We start from the raw sequence: 16,129 nt of genomic DNA on the forward strand, positions 1-16,129 counted from the left end.
TATATATATATATATATAGTTGCTCCCCAAGTCCACCACCTCAATTTTGGGATGATTGGTTGTCTATTCAGGTATTCCACAGATGCAGGGTACATCAAGTTGATTGTGGAGCTTTAATCCGCTGCTTCTGAGGCTGCTGGGAGAGATTTCCCTTTCTCTTCTTTGTTCTCACAGCTCCCAGGGGCTCAGCTTTGGATTTGGCCCTGCCTCTGCATGTAGGTCGCCGGAGGGCATCTGGTCTTCGCTCAGACAGGATGCGGTTAAAGGAGCCGCTGATTCGGGGGCTCTGGCTCACTCAGGCTGGGGGGGGAGGGAGGGGCACGGAGTGCAGTGCAGGGCGAGCCTACGGCGGCAGAGGCCGGCGGGACGTTGCACCAGCCTGATGTGCGCCGTGTGTTCTCCCGGGTAAGTTGTCCCTGGATCACGGGACCCTGGCAGTGGCGGGCTGCACAGGCTCCCGGGAGGGGAGGTGTGGATAGTGACCTGTGCTTGCACACAGGCTTCTTGGTGGCTGCAGCAGCAGCCTTAGTGTCCCATGCCCGTCTCTGGGGTCCGTGCTGATAGCCGCGGGTCGCGCCCGTGTCTGGAGCTCCTTTAAGTGGCGCTTTTAATCCTCTCTCCTCGCGTACCAGGAAACAAAGAGGGAAGAAAAAGCCTCTTGCCTCTTAGGCAGCTCCAGACTTTTCCCTGGACTCCCTCCCGGCTAGCTGGGGTGCACTAACCCCCTTCAAGCTGTGTTCACACCGCCAACCCCAGTCCTCCCCCTGTGATCCGACTGAAGCCTGAGCCTCAGCTCCCAGCCCCCGCCCACCCCGGCTGGTGAGCAGACAAGCCTCTCGGGGTGGTGAGTGCTGGTCGGCACTGATCCTCTGTGCGGGAATCTCTCCCCGCTTTGTCCTCAGCACCCCTGTTGCTGTGCTCTCCTCCATGGCTCCGAACTCCCCACTCTGCCACCCGCAGTCTCTGACCACGAAGGGGCTTCCTAGTGTGTGGAAACCTTTCCTCCTTCACAGCTCCCTCCCAGAGGTGCAGGTCCTGTCCCTATTCTTTCGTCTCTGTTTTTTCTTTTGCCCTACCCAGGTACCTGGGGAGTTTCTTGCCTTTTGGGACGTCTGAGGTCTTCTGGCAGCATTCTGTAGGTGATCTGTAGGAGGTATTCCACATGTAGATGTAGTTTTGATGTATTTGTGGGGAGGAAGGTGATCTCCATGTCTTACTCTTCCACCATCTTGAAGATCTCCGCTATAATATTTGTCTTTCTCTGACTTCACTTAGTATGATAATCTCTAGGTCCATCCATGTTGCTGAAACTTGCATTATTTCATTGTTTTTATGGCTGAGTAATACTCCAGTGTGTATATATATATATATATATATATATATATATCTCACATCTTCTTATTTTTTCATCTGTTGATGGACATTTAGTTTGCTTCCATATCTTCGCTATTGTAAATAGTGCTGCTGTGAACATTGGGGTGCGTGAATCTTTTCGAATTAGAGTTTTCATCTTTTCCAGATGTATTCCCAGGAGTGGGATTACAGGATTATATGGTAGCTCTATTTTTAGTTTTTTAAGGAACCTCCCTCCTGTTTTCCTTAGTGGCTGCACCAAATTATATTCCCACCAACAGTTCAGGAGGGTTTCCTTTTCTGCACACCCTTCCAAAATTTATTATTTGTAGAATTTTTGGTGATAGCCATTCTGACAGGTGTGAGGTCATATCTCATTGTGGTTTTGATTTGCATTTCTCTAATAGTTAGTGTTGTTGAGCTTTTCATATGCTGGTTGGCTCTCTCTATGTCTTCTTTGGAGAAGTGTCTATTTAGGTCTTCTGCCCATTTAATGACTGGGTTGTTTGGTTTTTTGATATTGAGTTGTATGTGCTGTTTGTATATGTCAGAAATTAATCTCTTATCAGTCACATCATTTGCAAATATTTTCTTCCAATCTGTCAGTTGTCTTTTCATTTTATTGATGGTTTCCTTTGCTGTGCAAAAGCATTTAAGTTTGACTAGGTCCCATTTGTTTATTTTTGCTTTTATTTCTTTTGCTTTGGGAGACTGATCTAAAAAACTATTGGTATGATTTATGTCAGAGAATGTTTTGCCTATGTTCTCTTGTAGGAGTTTTATGGGGTCATGTCATATTTATATCTTTAGACCATTTTGAGTTTATTTTTATATATGATTTGAGGGAGTGTTCTAATTTCATTGATTCATATGAGGCTGTCCAGCTTTCCAACACTGCTTGCTGAAGAGACTATCTTTTCTCCATTGTATATTCTGCCTCCTTTTTTGAAGATTAATTGACTGTAGGTGTATGGGTTTATTTGTGTGCTCTCTATTCTGTTCCTTTGATCTATATGTCTGTTTTTGTGCCAATACCACGCTGCTTTGATTACTGGCATGCTTTATTTTTTAAAGAAACTGCCACACTGTTTTCCAGAGTAGTTGTACATTTTGCCTTCCTACCAGTAATGCAAAAATGATTTGGTTTCTCCACATTCTTTCCAGAATTTGGTGGTGTTACTATTTTTTATTTTAGCCATTTTGATAGGTGTTTAATGATAGCTCATTGTGGTTTTAATTTGCATTTTCCTCATGGCTAATGATGTTTAACATCTTTTCATGTACTTACTTTCCATCTGTATATCTTCTTTTGTGAAATGTCTTTTCATGTCTTTTGCCCGTAGATTGTTTGCTTTTTTCCTGTTGAGTTTTGAATTCTTTATATATTCTTTGTTTGTAAATATTTTTCCCACGATGTGGCTTGCCTTTTAATTCTCTTAACAGAGCTTTCTTAGAATAAAAGTTTTTAATTTTGATGAAGTTCAATTTATCATTTTATGGATCTTGCTTTTGGTGTCAAATTAAGAAATCTTTGCCTACACCTAGATTTCAAGGATTTTCTCCTACTTTTTTTTTCCTAAAAGTTTTATAGTTTCATGTTAACATTTAAGCCTATGACCCATTTTGAGTTAATTTTTGAATAAGGTGTGAAGTTTAGGTAATTGTTCTGTTTTTGCCTATCAATGTGCAATTTCTTCAAGCGCTATTGGTTGAAAAGCCTATCTTTTCTCCATTGAATTGCTTTTTCATTTTTGTCAGAAATCATTTGGGCATTTTTGTGGGTCTATTTCTGGGTTTTCTACTCTTTTTTTTTAATTGGGGTATAGTTGTTTTACAATGTTGTGTTAGTTTCTACTGTACAGCAAAGTGGAGTTCCTTGTGCTATACAGCAGATTCTCATTAGTTATCTATTTTATACATATTAGTGTTTACATGTCAACCCCAATCTCCCAATTCATCCCACCCCCTCTTCACCCCCTGAGTGTCCATACATTTGTTCTTTACATCTGTGTCTCTATTTCTGCCTTGTAAATAGGTTCATCTGTACCATTTCTCTAGATTCCACATTTATGCGTTAATATACGATATTTGTTTTCTCTTTCTGACTTACTTCACTTTGTATAACAGTCTCTAGGTCCATCCACGTCTCTACAAATGACCCCCAAAAATTCATTCCTTTTTATGGCTGAGTAATATTCCATTGTATATATGTATCACATCTTCTTGATCCATTTGTCTATCAGTGGGCATTTAGGTTGTTTCCATGACCTGTTGTAAACAGAGCTGCAATGAACATTGGGGTGCATGTGTCTTTTTGAATTATGGTTTTCTCTGGGTATATGCTCAGTAGTGGGATTGCTGGGTCGTATGGTCATTCTATTTTTAGGTTTTAAGGAACATCCATACTGTTCTCCATAGTGGCTGTATAAATTTACATTCCCACCAACAGTGCAAGAGGGTTCCCTTTTCTCCACACCTTCTCCAGCATTTATTGTTTGTAGATTTTTTGATGATGGCCATTCTGACTGGTGTGAGGTGATATCTCATTGTAGTTTTGCTTTGCATTTCTCTAATAATTAGTGATGTTGAGCAGCTTTTCATGTGTTTGTTGGCCATCTGTATGTCTTCTTTGGAGAAATGTCTATTTAGGTCTTCTGCCCATTTTTGTATTGGGTTGTTTGTTTTTCTGATGTTGAGCTGCATGAGCTGTTTGTATATTTTGGAGATTAATCCTTTGTCAGTTGCTTCATTTGCAACTATTTTCTCCCATTCTGAGGGTTGTCTTTTCATCTTGTTTATGGTTTCCTTTGCTGTGCAAAAGCTTTGAAGTTTCATTAGGTCCCATTTATTTATTTTTGTTTTTATTTTCATTTCTCTAGGAGGTGGGTCAAAAAAGATCTTGCTGTGATTTAAGGCAAAGAGTGTTCTGCCTATGTTTTCCTCTAAGAGTTTTATAGTGTCCAGTTTTACATTTAGGTCTTTAATCCATTTTGAGTTTATTTTTGTGTATGGTGTTAGGGAGTGTTCTAACAGGTAGTGGTCGAGCTTTCCCAGCACCACTTATTGAAGATACTGTGTTTTCTCCATTGTATATTCTTGCCTTCTTTTCATAGATTAGTTGACCATAGGTGCCCAGGTTTATCTCTGGGCTTTCTATCCTGTTCCATTGATCTATATTTCTGTTTTTGTGCCAGTATCATTCTGTCTTGATTACTGTGGCTTTGCAGTATAGTCTGAAGCTGGAGAGCCTGAATCTTCCAGCTCCGTTTTTCTTTCTCAAGATTTCTTTGGCTATTCAGGGTCTTTTGTGTCTCCATACAGATTTTACGATTTTTTGTTCTAGTTCTGGGAAAAATGCCATTGGTAATTTGATAGGGATTGTATTGAATCTGTAGATTACTTTGCATGGTATAGTCATTTTCACAATTTTGATTCTTCCACTCCAAGAGCATGGTATATCTCTCCATCTGTTTATATCATCTTTGATTTCTTTCATCAGTGTCTTACAGTTTTCTGAGTACAGGTCTTTTGCCTCCTTAGGTAGGTTTATTCCTAGGTATTTTATCCTTTTTGTTGCAATGGTAAATGGGAGTGTTTCCTTAATTATAAAATGGATAACTAATAAGAAAAATAATTAAATTAAAAAAAATAACGTTGTTGGCTGTGGGTTTGTCATATAGGGCCTTTATTATTTTGAGGTAAGTTCCCTCTATGCCTCCTTTCTGGAGGGTTTTTATCATAAATGGGTGTTGACTTTTGTCAAAAGCTTTTTCTGCGTCTATTGAGATGATCATATGGTTTTCCTCCTTCAATCTGTTAATATGGTGTATCACATTGATTGATTTGTGTATATTGAAGAATTCTTACATTCCTGGGATAAACCCCACTTGATCATGTTGTGTGATGCTTTTAATATGCTGTTGCATTCTGTTTGCTAGTATTTTGTTGAGGAGTTTTGCATCTATGTTCATCAGTGATATTGGCCTGTAGTTTTCTTTCTTTGTGACATCTTTGTCTGGTTTTGGTATCAGGGTGATGGTGACCTCATAGAATGAGTTTGTGAGTGTTCCTCCCTCTGCTATATTTTGGAAGACTTTGAGAAGGATAGGTGTAGCTGTTCTCTAAATGTTTGATAGAGTTCGCCTGTGAAGCCATCTGGTCCTGGGCTTTTGTTTGTTGGAAAATTTTTAATCACAGTCTCAATTTCAGTGCTTGTGAGTGGTGTGTTCATATTTTCCATTTCTTCCTGGTTCAGTCTCAGAAGGTTGTGCTTTTCTAAGACTTTGTCCATTTCTTCCAGGTTTTCCATTTTATTGGCATACAGTTGCTTGTACTAATCTCTCATGATTCTTTGTATTTCTGCAGTGTCAGTTGTTACTGCTCCTTTTTCATTTCTAATTCTATTGATTTGAGTCTTCTCCCTTTTTTTCTTGATGAGTCTGGCTAGTGGTTTATCAATTTTGTTTATCTTCTCAAAGAACCAGCTTTTAGTTTTATTGATCTTTGCTATTGTTTTCTTTGTTTCTATTTCATTTATTTCTGCTCTGATCTTTATGATTTCTTTCCTTCTGCTAACTTTGGGTTTTGTTTGTTCTTCTTTCTCTAGTTCCTTTAGGTGTAAGGTTAGACTGTTTGAGATGTTTGTTGTTTCTTGAGCTAGGATTGTATTGCTATAAACTTCCCTCTTAGAACCGCTTTTGCTGCATCCCATAGGTTTTTGGTCATAGTGTTTTCATTGTCATTTGTCTCTAGGTATTTTTTGTTTTCCTCTTTGATTTCTTCAGTGGTCTCTTGGTTATTTAGTAGCATATTGTGTAGCCTCCATGTGTTTGTGTTTTTTACAGTTTTTAACCTGTAATTGATTTCTAATCTCATAGCGTTGTGGTTGGAAAAGATGCTCGATACAATTTCAATTTTCGTCAGTTTACCAAGGCTTGATTTGTGATCCAAGTTGTGATTTATTCTGGAGAATATTCCCTGTGCACTTGAGAAGAAAGTATATTCTTCTGTTTTTAGATGGAATGTCCTATAAATGTCAAGTCTATCTGGTCTATTGTGTCATTTAAAACTTGTGTTTCCTTATTAATTTTCTTTCTGGATTATCTGTCCATTGGTGTAAGTGAGGTGTTAAAGTCCCCCACTATTATTGTGTTACTGTTGATTTCCCCTTTTATAGCTGTTAGCATTTGCCTTATGTATTGAAGTGCTCCTATGTTGGGTGTATATATATTTACAATGTTATATCTTCTTCTTGGATTGATCCCATGATCATTATGTAGTGTCCTTCCTTGTCTCTTGTAGCAGTCTTTTTTTTAAAGTCTATTTTATCTGATACATGTATTGTTACTCCAGCTTTCTTTTGATTTCCATTTGCATGGAATATCTTTTTCAATCCCCTCACTTTCAGTCTGTATGTGTCCCTAGGTCTGAAGTCGGTCTTTTGTAGACAGCATATATACGGGTCTTGTTTTTGTATCCATTCAGCCAGTCTATGTCTTTTGGTTGGAGCATTTAATCCAGTTACATTTAAGTTAATTATTGATATTTGTGTTCCTATTACAATTTTCTTAATTGTTTTGGGTTTGTTATTGTAGGTCTTTTCCTTCTCTTGTGTTTTCTGCCTAGAGAAGTTCCTTTTGCATTTGTTGTAAAGCTGGTTTGGTGATGCTGAATTCTCTTAGCTTTTGCTTGTCTGTAAAGGTTTTAATTTCTCTGTCGAATCTGAATGAGATCCTTGCTGGATAGAGTAATCTTAGTTGTAGATTTTTTCCTTTCATCACATTAAATATGTCCTGCCACTCCCTTCTGTCCTGCAGAGTTTAGGCTGAAAAATCAGCTCATAACCTTATGAGGATTCCCTTGTATGTTATTTGTTGCTTTTCCCTTGCTGCTTTTAATACTTTTTCTTTGTATTTAATTTTTGATAGTTTGATTAATATGTGTCTTGGCATGTTTCTCCTTGAATTTGTCCTGTATGGGACTCTCTGTGCTTCCTGGACTTGATTGACTATTTCCTTTCCCATATTAGGGAAGTTTTCAACTATAATCTCTTCCAATATTTTCTCAGACTCTTTCTTTTTCTCTTCTTCTTCTTCAGGGACCCCTATAATTCGAATGTTGGTGCATTTAATGTTGTCCCAATGGTCTCTGAGACTGTCCTCAATTCTTTTCATTCTTTTTTCTTTTTCTGCTCTGTGGCAGTTATTTCCACCATTCTATCTTCCAGCTCACTTACCTGTTCTTCTGCCTCAGTTATTCTGCTATTGATCCCTTGTAGAGTATTTTTAATTTCAGTTATTGTGTTGTTCATCACTGTTTGTTTGTTCTTTAGCTCTTCTAGGTCCTTGTCAAACATTTGTTGTAGTTTCTCCATTCTATTTCTGAGATTTTGGATCATCTTTATTATCATTACTCAATTCTTTTTCAGGTAGACTGCCTATTTCCTCTTCATTTTTTGGTTTTGTGGGGTTTTACCTTGCTCCTTCATCTGCAGCATATTTCTCTGTCTTCTCATTTTGTTTAACATGCTGTGTTAGTTGTCTCCTCTCCCCAGGCTGCAGGGTCATAGTTCCCATTTTTTTTGGTGTCTGCTGCAAGTGGGTGAGGTTGGTCCAGTGGCTTGTGCAGGCTTCCTGGTACCTGCGTTCTGGTGGTTGGCCCTGGATCCTGCCCCTCTGATGGGCAGGTTCACAGCTGGTGGTGTGTTTTGGGGTGTCTTTGAGCTTAGTATGACTTAAGGCAACCTGTCTGCTAATGGGTTGGGTTTTGTTCCTGTCTTGCTGGTGTGAGGGGTCCAGCACTGGAGCTTGCTGGCCATTGGGTGGAGCCAGGTCTTGGTGTTGAGATGGAGACGTCTGGGAGAGCTCTTGTTGATTAATATTCCCTAGAGCTGGGAGTTCTCTGGCGGTCCAACATTCTGGACTCAGGTCTCCCTGCTTAGAGGCTCAGGCCTGACCCCTGAACAGAGCACCAAGACCCTGCAAGCTGCACAGTGTGGAAGAAAAGGAAAAAAAAAAAAGAAACAAACAGACAAACAAAACCCCAAGTCTAATGGTAAAAGCAAACCAAATGACAAAAACACACAAATAAACATACACATGCACATGAGAAAACAAAAAAGAGAGCAACCAAACAAATAAACGAACCCCAAAAGGAAAACAAACACTAAAAACTAAAGTAACAAAAAATCAAAAACAAATCAAAAGCAGAAAGCAAACTAAAAAAGAGGCAAAGAAAGCATAAAACAAACACAGAAATTACCAAAAAAGGAATAAAAACAAAAGAAAGAAGAAAACAAAAGGAAAAACAAAAAAGTAAAGTAAAAATAGAAAATGTAGTTAAAAAAGATTAAAACAAAGGAAAAAAACTAAAATAAGTAAAAACACAATCTAATGAAAAAGTAGAAGTATAAAAAATAAAATATATTAAAAATAAAAGCATAAAAAAGAAAAAATAAATAAAAGTTAAAAGAATTATATAAAAAGAACAACAGAACAAAATAAAACAAAAAAATAATAATGATAATAATATTTTCCTGTAGTCTCTGCTGTCAGTGTCCTTGCCCCCACAGTGAACCAATCCCTGCCTACCCGGGACGTCTTCAGTACTTCTAGGTAGGTCTCTGGACCTGCTCTTGGTACTGTGGGGCTAGCTCAGACTCTGACCTGGTCTTATTTGACCCCAAAGTCCACAGCCTCAATTGTGGAAACACTTGTTGTCTATTCAGATATTCCACCAACGCAGGGTTACCAAGCCGATTGTGAGGATTTAATCCGCTGCTCCTACAGCTACATGGAGAGATTTCCCTTCTTCTTCTTTGCTTGCACTGCCCCTGGGGTTCAACTTTGGTTTTGGCCTGGCCTCTGCATGTGGGCCACTCTTAGGAGTCTGTTCCTTGCCCAGGCAAGAGCGGGTGAAAGCTCACTTGCTCACTCAGGCCGGGGAGAGGGAGGGATATGGCAGTCACAGTTGGGAGGTGCGGGAAGTGCCTGCAGCAGCAGAAGCTGGCAGGAAGTTGCAACAGCCTGAGGCATGCTGTGAGATCTCCTGGGGGAGTTGGCCCGGATCACAGGACCGTCAGCAGTGGTGGGCTGCACAGGCTCCCAGGAAGGTATGGGCAGTGACTTGCACTTGCTCACAGGACACTTGGTGGCAGCGATGGCAGCAGTAGAGTACCTGCCTCTGGGGACCAAGATAGCAGCCGTGGCTTGTGCCCACCCCTGGAGCTCATGTAGGTGGTTCCCTGCCATCTGTGAGTGCACAGAGAAAGAAACTCCTGTGGTGGGCCCGCCCCTCTCCTTGCGCACCCCCCAACAATGGTCCCTTGCCTCTTTGGCAGGCCCAGGCTTCTTCCCAGACTCCCTCAGCAGTGGTGCACTAGCCCCTTCAGGCTGTCTTCATGCAGCCAACCCCAGTCTTCTCCCTGGGGTCTGACCTCTGAAGGCTGAGCCTCAGCTCCCAGCCCCCACCCGCCCCGGCGGGTGAGCAGACAAGCCTCTCAGGCTGGTGAGTGCTGGTCGGCACCAATCCTCTGTGTGGGAATCTCTCCACTTTGCCTTCTGCACCCCTGTGGCTGCGCTCTCCTCTGAGGCTCTGAAGCTCTGCCCCCATCCTCCCCAGTGAAGGGGCTTCCTAATGTGCAGAAACTTTTCCTCCTTCTCAGCTCCCTCCCAGAGGCACAGGTCCCATCCCGATTCCTTTATCTCTTTTTTTTTTTTTTTTTTTTCTTTTGCCCTACCCAGTTACATGGAGATTTTCTTGCCTTTTGGGAGATCTGAGGTCTTCTGCCAGCGTTCAGTAGGTGTTCTGTAGGAGTTGTTCCACATGTAGATGTATTTTTGATGTATCTGTGGTGAGAAGGTGATCTCCAGGTCTTATTTCTCTGGTATCTTGAAGGTTCCCCTGTACTCTGTTCTATTGATCTATGTTTTTATCCTTCAGTACCACACAGTCTTGACCACTGTAGCTATATACAGTAAGACTTGAACTCGGATAGACTGATTCCTCTCCCTTTATTCTTCTTTTTCAAAGTTGCTTTAGTTATTCTAGTGATTTTCCTTACCATATACATTTTAAGATAATCTTGCCTATGTCTACAAAACTCTCTTTGAGAGTTTTGATAGAAATTTTATTAAACATCAATATCAATTTGGGAGAATTGACATCTTTACTATAGTGACTCTTCCTATCCATGAACGCAGTATTTCTTTTTGCTTATTTGAATTCCCTTGACATCTTTCATCAACATTGTGCAGTTTTCAGCATACAAGTCTTATACATGTTTTGTTAGATTTACACCTAAGTATTTCTTCTTCTTTTTTTATTTTTGTGTGTGATTGTACATGCTGGTGTCTGTGTGTTAATTCCTAGTGTATAGCAATACAATTGATTTTTATATGTTTACCTTATATCCTACAACCTTGCTGAACTCACTTATTAATTCTAGGAGGTTTTGTTGTTGTTGTTGTAGGTTCCTTGGGATTTTCTGCATATGTCATCTGCAAATAGGAACAGTTTTATTTCTTCTTTGTTCTGTATACATCTCACTTCCTTTTCTTATCTTAATGCACTAAGTAGGAATTCAGCATTATGTTGAATAAGAGTGATGACAGTGAGCATTCTGGCCTAGTTCCTGATTTTAGGGAAAAAGCACTCAGTCTTTCACTATTAAGTATGATGTTAGCTGTAGATTTTTTATAGATGCTCTTTATCAAGTTGAAGAAGTTCTCTACTATTTTTTCTAAGAGTTTTTTCTTAACATCATGAATGAGCAAATGATTTTTAAATTTGTCAAATAATTTTTCTGCATCAACTGATAACATCACGTGATTTTTTTCCTTCTTCTTTAACCTCTTTTTTTAAAAAAAAATTATTTATTTATTCACTTAGTTTTGGCTGTGTTGGGTTCTCATTTCTGTGCGAGGGCTTTCTCTATTTGTGGCAAGTGGGGGCCGCTCTTCATCGTGGTGCGCGGGCCTCTCACTGTCGCGGCCTCTCTTGTTGTGGAGCACAGGCTCCAGACGCACAGGCTCATTAGTTGTGGCTCACGGGCCCAGTTGCTCCGCGGCATGTGGGATCCTCCCAGACCAGGGCTCGAACCCGTCTCTCCTGCATTGGCAGGCAGATTCTCAACCACTGCGCCACCAGGGAAGCCCTAACCTCTTAATATGGTTAATTGATTGCTTTTCATACATCAAACTAGCTTGCATCCCTGGAAGAAACCCAACTTGGTCATGGTGTAGATTATTTTTATATATTGCTAAATTCTGTTTGCTAATATTTTTAAGGGCTTTTGCATCTATAATAATAAGGGATAATGTTCTCAAACTCTACCCCTGGGGGTGCCTTTCTTCCCAGGATTGGGGGAAGCATCAACTGTTGGTTGGTGGTTATGGTCATGGTGGTAGCATTTCTTATGTATCTTTCTCTCTTCATCCTCCTCCCCCTTTTTTGGTCAGAAGAGATAAACCACAGACAGTGTGAGGTGTGCATGGGGGAGGGTTTGTTGGGTGAGTGGGGAAGTGGGGGGAGGGAAGCAGTGTGTTGTAGATCTTGATTAGGTGGAGATGAGGCAGTTCTTACTGAGATCTGGGATTCAAATTGTGCTTCAAACAGAACATCCCACCCACCCCACAACCACCACACGCACGCGTGCACACGCACACACACGTGCACACAGCACTCAGGTTTTAAGAAGAAATAGAAAAATTGAAAAAGTACTGGGAGCACAGGGTATGTTTTCTTTTTTCTCTTTCTTAAGCTCCCACAAAAGCAACCCATGAATCTAAGATCCTGAGAACTCCCCAATTTAGCCTGGCCAGAAGGAAAACAAAGTGTCCTGTGGAGTAAAGCTTTGATGACTCTCTGACTTCAGCAGAAACTTTCAGAAAATATAAACTCTAAAGTTATTAATTCATTATTTTGTTAGATGTGATGACCCTTTGGATGTGCTATTTCTACTAATCTGACTGGCAAGACAAATATTCTCTTGTCATTTTTTGTGTGTCCTGCTCAATGTTGTGCACGTCATTCTGGGAACAATTAGAATGCGAATTCTCCCTATCCATTGCCTTTATAACTAGGTGTGAACATTACTTAACATTTAAAAAATTCTGTGCAAAACGGCCTCGGTTAGAATAACTTTAATAATACAATAGTGTTTCTTTTAAGTCTTCTCTATTATTTATTGCCAAGTCACAGAATAAAAAAAGGAATGGAATTTATTTTATGTGAGACACAATTCAAATCACACAATCCTGGGGGATGAACTGAGATTGACAGCATATTCAAATTCATTGCTTTAATAGCTAAAATGAAAGTACAGTATCACTTTTGTCCTATTGAAATCCATTTTGATAATCTCCTAAATTAGCCTCTAAAAATACATTTTTGTGTTATGCTTAATTAATAAACACACCAACCAACCCATCAACCCACTCTAACTCTAAACATGACTGAAGACAATTAAGTAGCTTTGGAACGTAAAGGCACAGTCCCTCAGCAGGGCTAATTTTGTTAGCGTTCTCAGGGCTATTGCACTTTTAGCTCTTCTTCCCATGTGGGGCATGCACAGACTGATTGGATTTTGTGGGGTCTTTCTTTAAGATAAAATATAGAACATATGCAAAATTGGGTACATGGCTTTAAAAATGTGCCTGTGCTTTTTCAGGTCATGGTGAATCTATACCTCTCGTACATGGAAATGGACCATGTATTCCAAACAGTGTGTTAAAAATTTCCTAATATGAGCTATTTTTCTGTCACATAGTCATGAAATGTTTCTTATGTCATCTGTAAGTATCTCAGACTCCTTTTCCCTCTTGCTTAGCTACTGTTGGTTTGATTAGGCTGATGTTTGAAAATCAACCAGGAATGCACCAAGAGCTATTATATTCATCATTTTGCTGAAAAGTATCTTGAGTCAAACAGACTCTTTCCTATTGTCTGTAGTCTTTCTCATCTATAATCTTCAGTGACCCTTTCACTGTCACAGCTGGTCAGCTGTAGAGCTAGGAGCAGAGTCATCATCTTCTGACCTTGGCCTGGCTTGGAATGTTTTCCTAGAGTTGTGCTGTGAAACACACACACACACACACACACACACAAAATAGCAACTTAAAAAATGTCCCCAAGGACTCCTCTTAACCCACATGCATTATTATTATTGCTCATTTCTGAACTCCTAACGATTCCTAATTGCTCTGAAGGCAGACTTGGCTCTCCATCTTTGAGCAAATTGCTGATTTCACTAAGCTGTTTCTTCATCTGAAAAATGGGGATAAAGAATAGGCCCTTCTAGGGACTTCCCTGGTGGTGCAGTGGTTAAGAGTCCCCCAGCCAATGCAGGGGACATGGGTTCGAGCCCTGGTCTGGGAAGATCCCACATGCCACAGAGCAACTAAGCCTGTGCGCCACGACTACTGAGCCTGTGCTCTAGAGCCCTGGAGCCACAACTACTGAGCCCGAGTACCACAGCTACTGAAGCCCACATGCCACAACTACTGAAGCCCATGTGCCTAGAGACCGTGCTCTGCAAGAAGAGAAGTCACCGCAATGAGAAGCCCACGCACTTCAATGAAGAGTAGCCCCCACTCGCCACAACTAGAGAAAGCCTGTGCACAGCAACGAAGACCCAACGCAGTCAAAAATAAATTAATTAATTAAAGTTGCTGTGATTAAGACTTTGAAAAGAAAAAAGAATAGGCTCTTCTCATAGGGCTGCTATGAGGGTTAAGTGCAGTAGAGCATGGGAGAACATTTAGAGAGGGGAGCACATTTGTTTGATGATTGTTCCCTGAGCTGTGGGTGAAGGACATTGAACTTTTTAAATTTTCACATTAACAAGGGATACATTTGATGCTCTGAACAATGTAATGCTGACTTACTTCTTGATCACCTTGAATTTTAGCTGTTATCTTGTTCGTGCCACTTCTTGTTTGGGCCGCTTCTTGTTTTCACATTCTTTCCACCAGTGAGGACCCAACCCATAATACCAACACACACTTTTCCCAGGAAGCTGTTATTAAGCATGGTTTCTCTGCAATTGTGAAAATTCTGCCAAAATTGCTTAACAAGTGGCAGGTAATAGTTTGCCCTGGCAGGGAGTGATGTCAGCCTCAGCTTTTAAAGATGCAGATGAATGTATCCTTTAAGCAAATGTGTATTGCATGTTTGTTGTATGTGAAGCGTTGTTTCAGACACTGGGGACACACAGGTGAATTGGATCCACAAGCTCCTGCTTTCATGGAACTAAGAATCTAGAGGAGAAGGTGGACCAAAAAAGAGAAAGAGAAGGAAGGAAAGAAGGGAAAAGGGAGGGAGAGAAGAAGGGGGAAGAAGGATAGAGGAAAAATGTTAAACACAAGAAAAATGCCAGATATGGAAGGAAGCATCCCAAATTACCACACAGTGAGTGAGGTAATGTGAAAGAAATGGTGGGAGGACTATCTTTGGGTGGCCAAGAAGGTGACATTTGAGTTTCAGTGATTAATAAAAGAACCAGTAAGAGCAACATCAGTGGAGAGAACATCCCTAGAAGAGGGAATGATTGAGGAAAGACCAAGGGTGGGACAAGTTTGTGCTGGAGGCCAGTGGGGTTGGTGAGGAGAAGGCAACTGCAGGGTGGCGGGAGGCAAGCAAGGCCAGATCATCTAGGGTAAGGATCATATAGGGGCCAGATCGGATAGTGGCTTAATTCCAATTCTGGAGAAAAGCCCCTGGGGTGAGTGATAAGATCTGATTACGGTTCGCCACCCTGATATTGCCTTATTCAGGGTCAAAGTCAGGGCACTAGGATGGACCAATATTCAGCATACCTGAATATTTCATCTGCCTTTCTGCATTGTTGCTCCTTCCTGCTTGGCCTGGAGCTGAGATCACGGAGGGAAGATATTGCTTCTTGATTTCAAAAACCTCCTATCTGCACTGTCCCACATCTTCATTAAAGAGAAGCTCCAAGTGGGCTTATAGAGGGAACAAAATATATTCTGAGGGCTGGTAGCAATGTTTCTGGAATAAGCAGCTCATTCTGAACTGTTCATGGTCAGAGTTGTGCCTTAATCACCATGGCATCTCCCCGACACCCAGACCAGTGCCTTCACGAGCATGGTACTCTCCGTAAGCACTTGTTCTTTGTTGGATGAACTAGCAGATGAATGCATTTTAGGGCAGGGTATTCTCTCGTTTTACAGATATTTATTGGGTACTTAATATGTGCTGGGCACCATTCTAAATGCTGTGATGGAGCACTGAACAAAATAGAACAACATCTCTGCCCATGAAGCTTACTTTCTTGTGTTGCATGAGTATGTCATGACTTTTACACATTCCTGGGTATCCTGGGTTGCACTGGTGGTGGTGGTAGTGGTGGTGTGTATGTGTGTCTACACGTATTTTCTAGGAAACAGCGAGGAAAGGGAAAATAGTGGAGACTGATGTAGAAAAATTGATGATTTTCAGAGCAGGTAATAGTCAATTGAAAGTATTAGTGAACCAGGTTAGTTTTGTAAGCCAAAATGCTGAGACACGGAGGTTTGCAGCAAAGAGAGAGTTTATTCACGAGGCAGCCAAGGCAGGAGGTGGGAGAACAAGTCTCAAATCTGCTTCCCTGGAGGCAAGGGGCTCAGGGTATTTATGGGATAAAGAATAAAGAAGCATGGCAGTCTGAGGCGAGGGGGCTGGGGAAAGGTAATAGGGAAAAGGTGCAGTAATCGTCATTCTGCACAGGTGTAACTAAGCTACAGGCCTCTGCATGTTCAAAAATGGAGGTGCTTAGCAG

The 16,129-nt window shown here is 40.9% G+C and overlaps 1 long non-coding RNA gene across 1 annotated transcript in view; it reads left to right on the plus strand.

Moving 5' to 3' along the window:
• The first annotated feature begins 359 nt into the window (after nucleotides 1–359).
• LOC309818815 overlaps nucleotides 360–16,129 on the plus strand; it is a 67,496-nt gene continuing 51,726 nt past the window's right edge. The window contains exon 1 of the long non-coding RNA XR_014296381.1: nucleotides 360–405. This is a non-coding gene — a long non-coding RNA (uncharacterized lncRNA). The remainder of the gene's footprint in view (nucleotides 406–16,129) is intronic.

Source organism: Grampus griseus (assembly GCF_964374135.1).
Source record: "Grampus griseus genome assembly, chromosome: 2".
Taxonomy (NCBI): domain Eukaryota; kingdom Metazoa; phylum Chordata; class Mammalia; order Artiodactyla; family Delphinidae; genus Grampus; species Grampus griseus.